The following is a 15,623-nucleotide window of genomic DNA, read 5'->3' as shown; positions in this document are numbered from 1 at the left end:
GAACCCTCCATAACCTAGTAAACTTGTTAAATATCTTATTAGGAGGAAATGAAAGCCCTGCTGAAACTAGTTATAGATGAGCAAGAGGAAATCTGATTATAAAAATGTAAGGAGATTTCGCATTTCCTTAATGGTCACAGCACCCAGCAAGCAACGTCAACTTGTTATTTGACGTTAAGCATGGAGACTAGCTTTTTTTTCTTTAATTTTTTTTCAAGTTTTTAAATGAACTTGTTTTTCTGTTCTTCCTGCAATGAGTGCCATTGGTTTCTGGAGATGATGGACGGCAGCAGGTTGGAAGGGCCTGAAATGGGGTAAATGAGCAGGGATGAAGGCTAGTAATATTACGTCTCCTCACCATAGATCATGTCTTGGCCTCTTTCCCCCTTCATTTCTCTTTAGGTCTACTTCTTTATCTTCTTAGACCTGGGATGTGTTGTGCAACTGTTAGATAGCTGAAGATTTGCTCTTGGAAGCAGAGACAGAACTGAACCGGGGAGGGCAGCAGCTCTCGAGTCTCTGGCATATGAGATGCATACAGCAGGGATTTTTGCCTGGATGTAGTCCAGGCATCGGCAGCTCCCGCCTTTGAGACATAAAGCCCCGGACTGGGCTTCCTGTTTGCTTTCTCCTCTGGGTTGCAGGAGCACTCTGTCTTTCATGACGGCCTTAGAGGATTCTGAGGCGATTTTCACTGTTGTCCAGCTGGGTGATGTTCCTGCTTTCTTTCCTCGCCATTATTTTTCTAGAACTCATTTATGGCATTTGGAATTTCAGTCTTTGTGCTTTTCAGTTTTCAAATGGATATTTGAAGCTGGGCAGAGTGGTTTAAGCTTTGAGTCCTAATGACCTGGGAGGTAGAGATCTAGGGATTATAGTTGTAGGCCAGCCTGGGCATAAAAGTAGGTGAGACCTCAACCAATGAGTATGGCAGCACATGCCTGCAATCCCAGACCATGGAGCAAGCACAGTGGCTGGGTAAGGAGGATCACAATTCAAGCATACTGAGGCATCAAGTGAGACCCTATCTTGAAAGTAATCAACACAAAAAGGGATTAAGGAATAGAGTGCTTGTCTAGCAAGCATCAACCCCAAGTTCAACTGTTAGTACTGCAAAACAAAGCCTAACAAATAAAAATTATATTTGTTTTTTTTCTTTTCTTTTCTTTTTCTTTTTTTTGTCGGTCATGGGGCTTGAACTCTGGGCCTAGGCACTATCCCTGCGCTCTTCAGCTCAAGGTGAGTGCTCTACCACTAGAGCCACAGCACCACTTCAGGTTTTCTAGTGATTATATTGGAGATAGGAGTCTCATTTCCTTTCCTGCCCTAGCTGGCTTTAAACCGTGATCCTCACATCTCAGCCTCCTGAGTAGCTAAGGTTACAAGCATGAGCCACCGGCGCCCAGCATTTGTTTCTTTTTTATAACTTATATTTTCTCCAGTGGCTCTTTATTTTAATTAAGTATGTTCATTGAATGTACAGATGTTTTAACTGGCTTACAAAGCTTCATTCTCAACCAGGCACTAGTGGCTCATGCTTGTAATCCTAGCTACTTAGGAAGTTGAAGCTCTAAAGATTATAGTTCAAAGCCAGCCAGAGCAAGAAAGTCCATGTGACTCTTTGTGTGTGTGTGTGTGTGTGTGTGTGTGAAAATACTGTACAGAGCAGTTACAATTACATGGGCAAGGTAATGAGTACATTTCTTATCAAGCATTGTTGCCTCCTCCTTTGTTTCCCCTTCCCATTCCTTCCCATCTCCCTCCCCTCCTTCCTCCCCCTGGCCAACTTTGTAAAGTTCATTTTTTGACATAACATCTTGTACATCTCATTGTTGCAATGGGTCCACCTGTATCCTTATTTAAACAATTTGTTTTTTTCTTTTCCCCTCCACAAATTATACCAACATCAAATATAGTGAAAACAGGGGTTATACCGTGGGGGAGGGACATACAAAGCAACAAAGAACTCATCTTATAAATATGTTAGAAACAATCACAAGAAAGAAAAAACATTTGAATCCTTATCTTGGGGTTCATTTCGCCTAATATCAACTTATCTGACTGTTTCTGCTTGTCTCAGACATATACTAGATATTGCAAATAAGGGAAACCATGGGACCTATGTTTCTTTGGGCCTGGCTTACTTCACTTAATGTAACTTTTTCCAAGTCTTTCCATTTCCTAACAAATGGGGCAATGTCATTTTATCTGATGGAGGCATAGAATTCCATTGTGTATATATACCACATTTTCTTGATCCATTCATCTACTGAGGGGCATCAGGGTTGGTTCCGTATCTTAGCTATGGTAAATAATGCTGCAGTAAACATAGCTTTAGTGTGGTCTTGTTTGTGATCATTTGGGTAAATGCCCAAAAGTGGGATTGCTGGGCCATAGGGGAGCTCTATGTAGAGTCTTTTGAGGAACCTCCATACTACTTTCCAAAGTGGTTGAAGAAGTTTACATTCCCACCAACAATGCAGTAGGGTTCCCTTTTGGCCACATCTCCTCCAGCATCTGTTGTTATTATTAGAGTTCTTGATTATAGCCATTCTAACTGGGGTGAGGTGGTATCTCAATGTTGTTTTGATTTGCATTTCTTTTATGACTAAGGAGGTTGAGCATTTCTTCATGTGTCTATTGGCCATCCTTCTTTCCTCTCTTCAGAGAAGTTTCTCTTTAAGTCTGTCTTTTTTTTTTTTTGTCGGTCGTGGGGCCTGAACTCTGGGCCTGGGCGTTGGCCCTCAGCTCTTCAGCTGAAGGCTAGAGCTCTACCACTTGAGCCTCAGCCCCACTTCCGGCTTTTTCTGCTTATGTGGTGCTGAGGAATCGAACCCAGGGCCTCATGCATGTAAGGCAAGCACTCTACCACTGAGCCACCTTCCCAGCCCCTCTCTTTAAGTCTTTAGCCCACTTATTTATTGGGCAGTTGTTTCTTTGAGAATTTGTTGTTGAGGGATTTAATTTTTTGAGTTCCAGGTATATTTTAGATATGAGACCCTTGTCCATTGTATGGCTAGTGAAGATCTCCCAATGCGTGGGTTTTCTATTGATCTTGCTAGCTATGTCCTTTGCCATACAGAAGCTCTGCAATTTCATGCAATCCCATTTGTACAACCTTTCTCCATGAGACTCTTATCTCCAATTAACCACCAAAAGCCAGAAGTGGAGCTGTAACTTAAGTGATAAAGTTCTAGCCGTGAGCAAAAAGGCTCAGGTATAGCATGCAGGTACACACACACACACACACACACACACACACACACACACACACACACACACACACACACACACACACACACACACACACACACACACACACACACACACACACACACACACACACACGAGGGAACCGAGAGTTTTACCAGATAGGTCTAGCCTAGGCCCTAGGGCCCCATCTCCCCAGTTTTTTTTTTTGTTTTTTTTGTTTTGGTCAGTCGTGGGGGCTTGAACTCTGGGCCTGGGCGCTGTCCCTCAGCTCTTCAGCTCAAGGCTGAAGACTTGAGCTACAGCGCCACTTCCAGTTTTCTGGTGGTTTATTGGAGATAAGAGTCTCTGCTGGCTTTGAACCTCGATCCTCAGATCTCAGCCTCCTGAGTAGCTAGGATTACAGGTGTGAGCCACCAGCGCCCGGCCCATCTCCCCAGTTTTTGCCCATGGTAGCATGTTGGAGTAGAACTCTAGGGAGGTCACTTCTGATCAAGGTCCCTTCCATAGACACCTGGACAAGGCCATCTCAGTTCTCAGCCTGTCCCAGTGCTGTTTTTATAAGGAGTTTAAGAGAAAGGAAAAAACCAGTGGTGGAGGTTGGCTGGCTTTCCACAGAGTTTCAAGTGTGCAGTACCTGAAATGAGATGATCAATCTCTCCTCCAGTTGGAAGGTAGATAGGAAGCCTGAGATTGTTCTGGAAGGTTGTGCCTGTCCTTTCCCAAGAATTGCTCCCTGAAGTAATTCTTCCAAGTTGTGTTCTTCTGCTTTTTCTCCTACCTTCTTTCCTTCTTTCCTTTTTTCTCTCCCCCCCTCTTCCTCCTCTTCTTCCTCCTTTTCCTCTCTTTTCATGGCACTGCAGTTTGACTCAGGATCTTCCATTCTTTCAGCTTGCTCAGATCAGATACTCTACCACCTGAGCTACAATCCCAGCCCAACTTTTGCTGGTTGATTGGAGATGGAATCTTCTGGGCTGGCTTTGAACAGCAATCCTCTAGATCTCAGTCCCTTGAGTAGCTAGGATTACAGACCTAAGTCACTGGTGCCTGACCTACTTCTCATTCTTGGAAAGCTGACTGTGTAATGTGAACCACACTGGAGAATGTGACTGTGCAGTTAGGCCAGGAGAAAGTTGCTGGGGTTCCTCTCCTGGCCGGGGACCCTCTCCTGTTCGGGCCCTCATCCCTCATGCCACTGCAGTGTTCAGCTAAGCTCTGGCTACATTGCACATGGCAGGATGGTGTCCTCAGCCCCACAAGGTTTTTGTTCTAAAGCAGTGTGCTAAGAGAGATATCAGATACCTGGCATGTGAGGAGCCAATGAGAGCCCACTGTGGTAACAGCAGAACCAATCATTAGTCAAGGTTTGGCTGAGCCTCATAGTGAGAGGCAACCTAACCTACAGACATAGAACATTCACACAGTGCTGTGTGACTTTGTCTTTGGAAACAGCTCCTCCTGATCACTATGTTGTATCCAGCTCGTGGCTCCACGTTCTGAGGAACTCAGAGAATGGTGGGCCACTCCTGCTAGTGACTGCCCAGGGAGGCCCTTTCCTAGAGGGTGACTGTGACTGGGAAAGGAGCCTGTCTGCGCTGGAGACAGGGAGCTTTATCCCTGTCACTGTAGCTCTGCACTCTGAATGCTGACAGATTCCTGTGTACATAGGACATTGACAGGCAAGAGAAACATCCGGCCTCCAGCCCTGTCCAGGACACAGGTGGAAGGCCACCAGCCACATACCTACTACCAGGCCACTGGTCAGGGGGCTTTGCCGCCCCTCTGTGGGCAGGCAGCTCACACAGGTGGGGGCCCGGCAGCCGAGCCATTTCTAGTTCATCTGTCGTGAGCTGTTGTCCTGATCCTAGGAAGTCTCTCTTGATCTGCTACTGTTCAGATTCATTAAACTCAGTTAGTCACTGGCTTCTGATCCAAAGAGCTGATTTTCTTTCTTTCTTTTTTTTGCCAGTCCTGGGGCTTGAACTCAGTACATCCTTGAGTTTATTTTAATCAAGGCTAGCACACTACCACTTGAGCCACAGCACTAGTTCCGGCTTTTTCTGTTTATATGGTACTAAGGAATTGAACCCAGGGCTTTGTGCATGCTAGGGAACGAAGCCACATTCCCCACCTGAGCTGATTTTTTTTTTCAATGCACCTAAAACACAGTACTGAGTGGGTTTTTTTTTGTTGTTTGTTTGTTTGTTGTTTTGGTCGGTCATGGGGCTTGGACTCTGGGCCTTGGTGCTCTCCCTCAGCTCTTCAGCTTAAGGTGAGCATTCTACCACTTGAGCCACAGTGCCACTTCTGGTTTTCTAGTGGTTTATTGGAGGTAAGAGTCTCACAGACTTTTCTGCCCCGGCTGGCTTTGAACCATGATCCTCAGATCTCAGCCTCCTGAGTAGCTAGGATTACAGGCATGAGCCACCAGTGCCCAGCAGTGCTGAGCGTTTTATTTTATTATTTTTTTTGCGGGGGGGTCCAGTCGTGGGGCCTGATCTCTGGGCCTGGGCGTTGTCCCTCAGCTCTTCAGCTCAAGGCTAGCACTCTACCACTTGAGCCACAGCACCACTTCTGGCTTTTTTCTTTTTGTTTATGTGGTGCTGAGGAATCGAACCCAGGGCCTCATGCATGCAACGCAAACGCTCTATCACTGAGCCACCTTCCCAGCCCCTGAGTGTTTTATGACAGCTTTTTTTTTCTTTTCCTCCCCCCCCCCCCCCCCAGTACTAGGGCGTGAACTTAGAGCCTAGATGCTGTCCCTGAGCTTTTGGATTTCTTCTGGATAATTGCAGATAAGAATCTCTTGGATTTGTCTGCTCAGGTTGGTTTCGAACCATAATCCTCTGGTCTCAGCCTCCCGAGGAGCTAGGATTAAAGGTGTGAGCCTCCCGAGTGCCTGGCTCAACAGATAGCCTCTTTCACCTCCTTCACAGCCAGCTCTGGAGACGTGAGGCTCCAGCTGGAATGGCAGGGCTGGTGTTCCATGCACCCCCCTCCCCCCCACGACTATTTCCTGATGAAGCTTTGTTTCTGTCAGGTGCCATTTCCAGTCTGTGCTACACCAGTCAGCATGGTAATTAGCTGCTATTAACAGAGACCAGATGGAATTTAAACAAGCTTAAAAAGTTTATTTTTTTTCCCCCTGAGTCTGTCTGGATCTGGAAGCAGAGCATCCAGACAGCTGTGGCAGCTCAGGACCCACTCAGGACTCAGGGCCCTCCTGTCCTTGAATCCCTCTGTGGACCTTGCAGGTTTCTCATGGATCAAGATGGCTGTTGGAGCTCCATCCCTCAAATCCACATTCCAGGCAGAAAGCAAGAAGCAAAGGAAATAGGCCAAAGGAGCCTGGAGGTTCCCATCTCTTGAGTTACTTCAGAAATCTTCACTAAAAACTCCATTTGAATCTCATTTATCAGAACTGACAATGCCATAGGAGCTGTTAGAGTTGTAAAGTTTTCCAGTGAATCTTCTGTTCCTACCCCACTTCCAGCTGCCATCCTGTTCCAATGGATGGAGAGTAGGCAGGGGAAAGGCATCCAACACTTGGTTACCTGGATCACTTATAATTGGTGGAGACCTGCAACGGTGGGCATTGTCTAATCAGTTTATCACAGAAATGGTGGCTAAGGATCTGGAAAGGAAGACTCAGAGGTAGAGCAACTGGCCCTTCATATTAGTGATGAATTGAGGAACTCATCACCCTGCGGCCCTGCTGGCCAATTACATAAACAGGCTCAAGAAAGATTAAGACATTCTCCAGAATGATAAATAGGCAATGTGCTCATTTGAGAGAGCCGAACTCATCCTTAAGCCCTGAGTGTTTATGTTTCCCATTAAGCACATTTTCATTAAAAAAAATTACAAGTGCCAACAAATGAGACAGAGTAAAACAATTAAATATGTTCAAGTATCAAGACCGGACTTTTGCCAGTTTGCTCTGTCTTCTCTCAGACACCCTCCCTTCCAATGATGGTTTGTTAATTGATGCCATTCTCTGTAAACAACTTTACAACTTGCTTTATAATTCAACTTTAGATCATAAATATCTCACCGAAGTATTTAACTTTTTCTTTGTAACCAATTGTAAAAACAAAGGTTTAAAATACCTGAAAAATATTTGATCCTTTTTGAATATATTTGGTTTTTTTTTTGTTTTTTTTTTTTGTTTTTGTCGGTCGTGGGGCTTGAACTCTGGGCCTGGGCGCTGTCCCTCAGCTCTTCAGCTCAAGGCGAGTGCTCTACCACTTGAGCTACAGCGCCACTTCCGGTTTTCTGGTGGTTTATTGGAGATAGGAGTCTCACGGTCTCTCCTGCCCGGGCTGGCTTTGAACTGCGATCCTCAGATCTCAGCTTCCTGAGTAGCTAGGATTACAGGCGTGAGCCACCAGCATCCGGCTCTGAATATATTTGTAACAATGGACCCAAATCTTTTTTTTTTTCTATTTGCTTAAATATAAATTTAGAGGTCTTTAAATTTTTTTCCTTCTTTTGTGCCCATACTGGGGCTTGAACTCATGGCCTCAGAACTCTAGCTTTTCCATTCAAGGCTTGAAATCCACCACTTCAGTCACAGCTCCATTTCTGCCTTTTTGATAATTAATTGAAAATAAAAGTCACATAGACTTCCCTGCCTAGGCTAGCTTTGAACTACAGTCCTTTGATCTCAGCCTCCCAAGTAGCTAGGGTTACAGGTTGAACCACAATGGTGCCTGACTCTTGGTCATTCTTTGATGTATTAAGTGTTTTCTTTGGTAAGATTCCCTAATGTGCATTAGTGACTTGTATTACTGACTCAGGACCCAAATGCCAGGTTAAAAGGCATTTGGATAGGGCTGGGAATGTGGTTTAGTGGTAGAGTGCTTGTCTAGCATGCATGAAGCCCTGAGTTTGATTCCTTAGTACAGAAAAAGCCAGAAGTGGCGCTGTGGCTCTAGTGGTAGAATGCTAGCCTTGAGCAGAAAATCTCAGGAATAGGGGCTGGGAAGGTGGCTCAGTGGTAGAGCGCTTGCCTTGCATGCATGAGGCCCTGGGTTCGATTCCTCAGCACCACATAAGCAAAAAGAAAAAAAGCCGGAAGTGGCGCTGTGGCTCAAGTGATAGAGCACTAGCCTTGAGCTGAAGAGCTGAGAGACAGCGCTCAGGCCCAGAGTTCAGGCCCCAAGACTGGACCCCCCCCCCCTGCCAAAAAAAATCTCAGGAATAGCACCCAGGCCCTTAGTTCAAGCCCCATGAAAGACCAGAAAAACAAAACAAAGACATGGATATCTTCCATGGTTCTCAGTGCTTGTAGGAATGTTGCTGGAGGTGACCATAGTGTCCATTTTGCCTGCCGGATAATCTGGGCATATGTCCAAATCTTCTAGAACAAACACAATCATTAAGACAGTCATCTGGAGGCTGTGCTAGCTACCAATGCCAGATTACTACTTAGCTGATGCTTGATGTGTGGGAGAAAGGCCAATTCTATTCCGGTTGGCCACAGCTTATCTTTGGCTAGCTTAGCACACAAACCCTAAGTTTTGCGGGGAGTGTGAGTGCTCTCTTGCTCTACTGTTTTCCATTTCTGCCAGTAAGACAGAATCAGTCATGTGATCCTGGACTGTACAACTTATTTCTTTGGTCCTTTGGCATTTTTCACTTTGGTAGCTGGTTCTTATACAGCAGGGCCAGATTCTTTTAAAAATAATTACCCGCCAAGCACCCAGTGGTGCATGCATTCATCCCAACTACTCAGGAGGCTAAGATCTGAGGATCATGGTTCAAAGCCAGACCAGGCAAGAAAGTCCATGAGACTCTTATCTCCAGTTAACCACCAGAAAACTGGAAGTAAAACTGTGGCTCAAAGTGGTATATCGCTTGCCTTGAGCCAAAAAGCTCAGGGACAGTGCCCAGGCCCTGAGTTCAAGGCCCAAGACTGGCAAAAAACAAAACAAAACAAAACAAAAAAAAACCCCAACAACAACAACAAAAAACAAACCCAAAACAAGAAAGAGCTACCAAAAATAGTTACACCAATGTTTATACCTCCCCATTTAAAGCTATCTTCTCATTTTTCTCATTTGTTGAACATGTTTTTGTTAATTTCTTGGGCAATGAGTGGACCTTAGCATTTCAGTTTTCTAGAGTCACTAGTGGGATGGAATGTTTTCCATGGGCTGCCTAGTCGCTTTCCTTCTGCAAAGAATCCTCTGCACTCGCGCACCCTGCCTGCGGGCGTCTTATGAATTGTCATCACCTGTGTGATGTCACCCAGTGGCCTAGCACGCTCCAGGCCCCTGGGACACCTGGCTGATGCCGGGGCTGCAGCTGAGCCAGGAGGCCCTGCACGTATTTCTTTGTTGTCTTCTCTTTCCTGAAGCTCTCGCTCCACACCGAACTCACCCTTTACGACCTGGGTCATGTTTATTTTACTTTTCACTACGATTTATTAAAATCACCCAGGGTCTGTTTTTACGAACAGCCCACTTCCTCTCTCCTCCCCCAAGGAAAACACAGAGACCTGCCATTTCTGGCTCTAAAAAGAAGCATACAGTGGAGCAGGCTACACCTAGAGACCCTTTGCAGCCTTCTTAATCAAACCCAGATGGAGTCAGACTGGACAGGGAGGGGTGTAGCCACAGAGCAGAGGGGCTGTCCACCCACGCCTTCAGGGGTTGTCGATGAATGGAAGATGGAGGAAGATGCTTGGTTATGGGATGCTGAGTGACAGCATTCATAGTTTCTGAGAAACACAACAGACCTTACTGCCATCCTGTGAGTTAGGGACCACTGATTCCCCTTGTGGGCAGGGAACCTGAGTTCCCTTTGCCCACTCTCTTGGAGCCCCATTAGGACCCTGGCCTGGCTCTGTCTTCTTAGGTTGACAGAAAGGAAAAGCTACACCCACTGGCTGTGTGCCTGGGCTTCTCATCTCTGTATTTGTGTCCTGTGGATATGGGACTTAAGGGAAGATATGCCACTTAAGCACCATGTGGTAGATGAAATATTTCCTAAACGTTTTGCACATTTTGGTCAGAATGAAGCAATTAACTGAGAAATGCTGGAAATGGGTCTTGTGGAGGATAAACTTCACATATCCATTTGGGGTGTGTGTGTATGTGTGTATGTGTGCTGGTGTTAGGATTTGAACTCAGGGCCTGGGTGTTGTCTCTTAGTTTTGTTTGGCTTGAGGCTAGTGCTTTACCACTTGAGTCACAGCTCTACTTCTGGCTTTTTTGGTAGAGGTGAGAGTCTTAGGGACTTTCCTGCCTGGGCTGGCTTTGAACCTTGATCCCCCTATCTAGCCTCTTGAGTAGCTCAGATTACTGTGTCACCATCCTGCCTGTGTGTGTGGAAGAGGCACACATAGCAGACTCTGTGTGTGCATACTTACTATGTATTCTGAGTCCTGGAGGGATACAAAAGGAAGGGAAAGTCCACATCTAGATTTGAAGGGCTCACAAGTGGATGCTGATGGGTAAATTGGCTGGAGTAGGCACTATATAAGCATGAGAGATGAGAGGAGGAGGCTATTAGATCTCCAAGGAAGGACCGTAGTGCTGGAATTGAGGTATCAGAAATCAAGATTGAGATAAAGCTGGGCACTATGGCTCACATCTGTAATCCTCACTACTTAGGTGGCTGCAATTCGGAGAACTAGGTTTAACTTGGGGGGACAAGTCCATGAGACTCCAATCCCTAAATAACAAGTAAAAAGCTATACTGGAGGCATGGCTCAAGTGGCAGAGCACTAGCTATGAGCAAGCAAACCAAACAAGTGTGAAGCCTTGAGTTTAAACACTGGTCCTGGCAAATAAACAACCACACAAAAAGGCATTTGCACAATGTTTTGTCAGGAGTGTCATTTTAGAGTGCAGCGTACATGGCATAGAACTCTTTCTGACCTCACCTAAGGTCAGGGTATGGGGAAGTCGCCCCTAGAAAGTCTAGCCAGCAAGCGCTACCATGGCCCTGGCACATCCCTGGGCATGTCGAGCATATACACAAAGGGTGGGGGTGCTACAGGAAGGAGAATTCTATCTAGAAGGGGACAAGACCCCACTTGAAATCGGAAATAGGGCTGAACTGAAATGATGCATTGTCTGAGGGTAGATAGGATGTGTGGTTCTATAAATGGCCCTGTCCTTGACTTGGAAGATAACTTTAATGTGTGAAGTTACGGTTGACTTTGAGTCATTGTTTGCTTTGGAGAAAAGGGAGCGTGTGTGCTTTCCATCGTCTTCTCTTGTTAGTCCTTCTGGGTTCCAAGCCAACTGCTCATCTGTGGGAGTGCGGACACAGCGTCGCCATTTTATTCAGGAGAATAAGATGCTGCACTGGTGTCACAATATGCTTACTTGTGTGGCTTCAATAAACTCACTTTCCATCTCTGTCTCATCTATCATTGGTGAACCACTCTGATTGAAATAAAGCAGTGATTTGATTATTTTTCCCCCAAGAGCTTCATTAGGATGAGAAAAAAAATTAAATCTACTAGGAAGCGAGGAAATGACTGAATTAAAAAATATATACAAATAATTGAATTGTAGATCATGACTGCTCCAACAAGATTCAATTCTGACACATGGAACGAGTAACGAGATGATAAAATGCTCCTCTTCCATGCAGAGCCCTGTTAATCCACCAGCAGCCTGGTGTTCACGGTCATCTGCTTCTCTTAATGACATGCCTGCCCTTTACAGAGCGCATCACGGTTCATAGGCATCACCGAAACTCCACCACACCCCCAAATGTACACACTAACATCCCATCCAGTCCTCAAAGGATGGACCAAGGGACGTAAGCTTTTATGCATTTTACCTATGAGATAACCAAAGGCTGGAAGAAGAACATGTTTAGGGAGAGCTGGCACTCGGCCCTATTTCTAATTCTAAATGCATGCTGTCTCCATCAACTCACGGCTACATCTAGAAGGACTTGGGGTGAAAATGGACCGAGTAATCTTTTTGCACTCCATGTGGCCTTTTTGCTGAGCACATCACTCGATTTCATGTAGGGGAAAGAAAACACACTGACATTTTGTAAAAGGACCCAAACATTCAATTCATAAAAGACCAATTTATTTAACAATGAATTACCAGAGATCATGATGGAGGAAAGATGGTGGGCTAGAAATCTCTGTTTTAATTAAATGGAAAGTCAGGTAACAACAGAGAGAATGTATTCTTTTGGGGGGTGGGGTGGTCATGGGGCTTGATCTCTTGGCCTGGGCGCTGTCCATGAGCTCTTCAGCTCAAGGTAAGCACTCTACCACTTGAGCCACAGCACCACTCCTGGGGTTTTCTGATGGTTAATTTCAGATAAGGTCTCTTGGACCTTTCTGCCTGGGCTGGATTTAAACCATGATCCTCAGATCTCAGCCTCCTGAGTAGCTAGGATTATAGGCATAAGCCACTGGTGCCCTGGCTGAGAGAATGTATTCTGACAGAAGAGAGGAAGAGCATTAGGAATCACAATGGATGGAGGTGGAAGGTCAGACTGTCCTCCTTCCTCCAGGAAAGGAAATTGTGGGACTGCCCGTGTGATACTCAATGCCCTGCCATCCCCTTATTCTCTGACACTGAGGGGCTGGGCACCACATGGACTGGATCCCTGCTTCCCCTGAGGATACAAATGGGGCACCTGCTGGGCGCTGGTAGCTCACATCTGTAATCCTAGCTACTCAGGACCTTGAGATCTGAGGATTGTGGTACAAACCCAGCCTGGGCAGAAACGTTCATGAGACTCTTATCTCCAATTAACCACCAGAAGTATGTGTGTGTGTGGGGGTGCTTGTAGGAAGAGGGAAATATCTACCACCCAGGCTGTAAATCTCGGGGAGCCAACAGTGGCTCCTGGAACACAAAGAAGCTTCTGTGGTGAAAGCCTCCTGAAGCAGACAGCCAGGACTCCTGGATCCGAGAGTGGTGGCGAGCAGGACCGGTGCCCTGAGTCTGTGAGGCTTCTGAACCACACCACAAGTCCAGCAGTGAGAAACAGCACTCAGTGTGGTCCTTATGCTGGCCTGCCTAAACAGTGATAGTACCGCAACCAAAATACTGCAAGTTACAACCAATGCGTGCCCTCAGATGTGCAAATCCCAATGCAGAGACACAAGAAATATGAAGACACACAGCACCCAACTCCTTCAAAATGCAACCACTCCAGAGTAACAAACATTAGCAACAGCAAAATGAGCAGAATCTCAAAGAATTAAAAAAAAAGAAAGAGATTATAATAACAAATGGAATTAAATAGGACACAAATAAATGCCTGAATGAATACCAAGAGAACACAAAGAGCTGAGTGAAATAAATAAGACAATATAGGATACACAAGGAAGAATTCAGCGAAGATATGGAAGTAAAAATTGAAATTCTGGAAATAAAAGTCTCAATAAGGCAAATTAAAAAACTCAAAAGCCTCTCCAGAAGACTAGATCAAATTGACAACAGAGTAATCCTTTTTTTCCAACTAAGATATGCAAGAGAAAAAGTTAACAAGAAATTTATAAGCAAAAACTAAAAAAAAAACAAATGGTTCTCCATACTAAGGAAATTTCAATGAAACGTGCATAACACAAGTGGCCAAGCCAGTTAATTGCCTTCGTTGGTCTCAAACATGTGAGTAATGTGCATGTTGAAGTCCTTTCTTCAGAGCTGATCTCCTCTTGAAGGAGGGTTGGCAGATACAGCCGTTAAGATGGGGAATCTCACTAGTGTACTGGCTTTGCTCTGATAAGAGAAGTGAAAGTCACTTCTCCCATACACAGAGAGAAGACAGGAAGAGACACAGGGAGAAAATGGCTACCTGCAAGCTCCCAAGAGAAGTGTGGAACCATTTTCCTTACTCCTCAAAGAGGAACCAACTCTGTTAATGCCCCAAGTTTGGACTTCTAGCTTCCAGAAGTTGACCTGACACATGTCTGTCATCTAAGTCACCCATCTTCTGGTCTTTCATTAGGACAGCCCTAGAAGACCAACACAAAAAGATTGAGAAGCTTAAAATCAACATTGCCGCTGGGCAGAGGACCTTTGTTCCTGGTGCTGAACAACTGGTGTTGGCCTAGAGTTATACAAAATCATATATTTAGCTGATTTCCTTCCACACACAATTCCAAAAAGAGAATTCAAGTCCTTCCAAGCCTGGGCTCGCTCATTCCTTGCTTCCTTCTTTGCATCAGTCCTGGGGCTTGAACTCAGGACTTGGGCACTGCCCCTAAACTTTTCTGCTCAAGGCTACCTATTTGAGCCACAGTTCCACTTCTGGTTTTCTGGTGGTTAACTGGAGATAAGAATCTCATGGACTTTCCTGCCCATGCTGGCTTTGAACCTCAACCCTCAGATCTCAGCCTCCCGAGTAGCTAGGATTATATGCATGAACCACCAGCACCAGGCTTTGGGTTTGTTTCTGAATGTTCTCTGTATATCAGCTATCAAGAGACAGTTTGCCGTCTCTCCCTTGTTGGCCCATTAGCGAAGTAGTTGCTTGGCAAAGGTGCCAGGCACTCCCTCTGCAATGGGGTGTGACATGTCATTCTGTTGTACATCATGAATCATAAACCATGCTCCCTGCCGTAGTGCTCTGGCCTCTCCTTTAGGCCCAGACCTGAGCTGGGGTTTAGGCAGAGGTAGTGACAGAAAACATGCCATTGACACAGTTATAAAGGAATCTGCCTGTCGTACCCAGCCTTTGGACCTGAACCTCACTGTGTGCCTCCAGATTTGTCATGGCTTTTCTGAAGAGACTGACCATGTCCATGAGCTACCACTTGCTCAAATATGTCCTGACCTCTGTGATGACCATGGACTGGTCACCATCTGTCCATCCCCAGGCCCACTCAAGTGTAGAGAAATAATACTGGTAATAATAACAAAGCTAATAATGGCATGATCTGGGCCATCACTTGAAGTGGGTAGCCCGGGGCACAGTCTCCTTTCTTTTCTGATCTGAAGTTGCTGGAATCTGAGTCAAGACAAACAATGGGGACTCTACCAGCACTTACCAGCTGACCCCACTACTTTGGGAACTCCCCCTGGGTGAACAGGCTTCCCAATGGAAACCACATCTCATTGTGTGGCCCACTGAGCTCGCAGCTCCAGCCTGCAAGAGCAGCCTTGTTGACCTCTGACCCTTAGCCCATTCACCCAAACAAGGTGAGTATTTCTAAGCCCATTCTAGCCTAGGGAGGACCAGAGACTAAATCTGAACCTATTTACATTCCTTTCCCTGAAGATGATAAATGACTTCCCCATTCAAGACAGGCCCCTCCTGGGGCTCTTTTAAAAGGCTGAGTTTGTATTGGGTATCTTCTGACTGTTTACTAGCAGAAGGGCAAAAGATCAGATTTCCAGCTCTGGGTGATTCATCTTTGCTCCCAAATCAAAGCCTTGTGTGCACCAGATACTATGTACACATTAGTCTACTTTGTG

Source organism: Dipodomys merriami, unplaced genomic scaffold (genome assembly GCF_024711535.1).
Source record: "Dipodomys merriami isolate MVZ:Mamm:240054 unplaced genomic scaffold, mDipMer1.0.p SCAF_98, whole genome shotgun sequence".
Classification (NCBI taxonomy): Eukaryota; Metazoa; Chordata; class Mammalia; order Rodentia; family Heteromyidae; genus Dipodomys; species Dipodomys merriami.
Note: the sequence above shows the minus strand (reverse complement) of the source record.